This window comes from Pleurodeles waltl, chromosome 4_2, assembly GCF_031143425.1.
Source record: "Pleurodeles waltl isolate 20211129_DDA chromosome 4_2, aPleWal1.hap1.20221129, whole genome shotgun sequence".
NCBI classification, from domain to species: Eukaryota; Metazoa; Chordata; class Amphibia; order Caudata; family Salamandridae; genus Pleurodeles; species Pleurodeles waltl.
This window is the reverse complement of record NC_090443.1, coordinates 947,131,129-947,131,904: the sequence shown is the minus strand read 5'-3', so window position 1 is coordinate 947,131,904 and position 776 is coordinate 947,131,129. Positions and strand designations below refer to the sequence as shown.

The 776-nt window shown below is 59.9% G+C and overlaps 1 non-coding gene across 1 annotated transcript; it reads left to right on the top strand.

Annotated features, from left to right (window-relative positions):
• The first annotated feature begins 245 nt into the window (after positions 1–245).
• LOC138294418 (small nucleolar RNA SNORA76) lies at positions 246–374 on the top strand. Its single transcript, XR_011203427.1, has one exon. It is a non-coding gene; the product is annotated as a small nucleolar RNA SNORA76 (small nucleolar RNA).
• The last annotated feature ends 402 nt before the right edge of the window (positions 375–776 follow it).

Below are 776 nucleotides of genomic sequence, written 5' to 3'. Positions count from 1 at the left end.
TACCATTAAACAGGGAGGAAACCTAAAACATTATAAATCTGTATTAGGCTCCTAAAGCCTGGATTTCCTACAAAGTACCTCTTTCTAGTTGATTTGGGCACTTCCAGTGCCTAAAGGTGGGTGTAAAGGGCCCCCAGCGCTTCGGCGTGCAAAAACGGGGGCTGTGCGAGGATCTGGAGGGAAGAGGGGCAGCTGGCACCCTCTCCTTATGAACGGGCTCCTCTGTGGGCCTATGTTCGGGGTGGGGGCCTGCCTGGGCCTCTGGACCCCCTGTCCGTGGGGGAGGGGTCTGGGCGCGGCCCACTAAATACTGCTGGGGCCAAAGTGGGAAGGGACCTCCGTCGAGGTCTCCCTTCTTACTCCTGGCCGAAAAAGAAATGCCCCTGTAAAAGGAAAGGAGCGTCCTGCTCCTGGCGCAGTGACCGGGAAAGGGGCGCTCCCTGCGCCTTCCCCGAGTCCTGCCTTCATGGAGGAATGACTCTCGGACCCCTCCGGGGGCCCGAGGAAACACTTGCCCGCACCCGATGTGGTGGGCGAGTGAGGAAAGCCTCTCCCGAGCCGCCGGGAGGCTTCCTGGGAAATCGAAGGTGGCTGGTGCCCCGGGGGCGCTCCCGGAAGCGGAAGGTGCCAGGTCCCTGTGGCAGGAAACTGTGCACACAGGCTCTGCACTAGCAGGCCTTAGATAGGTTTGACAGGCTACTTCAGTGGGCGGCGCAAGCTGCGCTGCAGGCCCACCAATAGCATTTAATTTACAGGCCCTGGGTATAGGGATACCA